The sequence below is a fragment of the Sander lucioperca genome, chromosome 10 (genome assembly GCF_008315115.2).
Source record: "Sander lucioperca isolate FBNREF2018 chromosome 10, SLUC_FBN_1.2, whole genome shotgun sequence".
NCBI lineage: Eukaryota > Metazoa > Chordata > Actinopteri > Perciformes > Percidae > Sander > Sander lucioperca.
The window spans coordinates 4,124,457-4,124,789 of record NC_050182.1 but is presented as its reverse complement, the minus strand read 5'-3'; positions in this window follow the sequence as shown (position 1 = coordinate 4,124,789).

The following is a 333-nucleotide window of genomic DNA, read 5'->3' as shown; positions in this document are numbered from 1 at the left end:
CCAATAAAGTCAAAACATAGTTTTGTTTTAATCAATAGGCAGAGAAATGGTTTGTGATGTGGCCCAAGTTTGTCTCTGTAGTTTACCTGAAATGGTAAGGTCAGCAAATTACTGATGGAGACATTTGTTTGGAAGCAGATTATCACAGTGTTTTAGATCAAGAATTAACATTTTCTCAATTGGGCAATGTTTAAAAAAAAAAAAAAAAACCATCGGCTTCCAAAGGAATGTCTTACACCCAAAGAGTGACTAATTGTTAAGGATTACTTTGTTTTTTTTAAGAATGTATAATGTGAAGTTTGCTTATGCTTGTTTCGTATAAAGTAAGATACA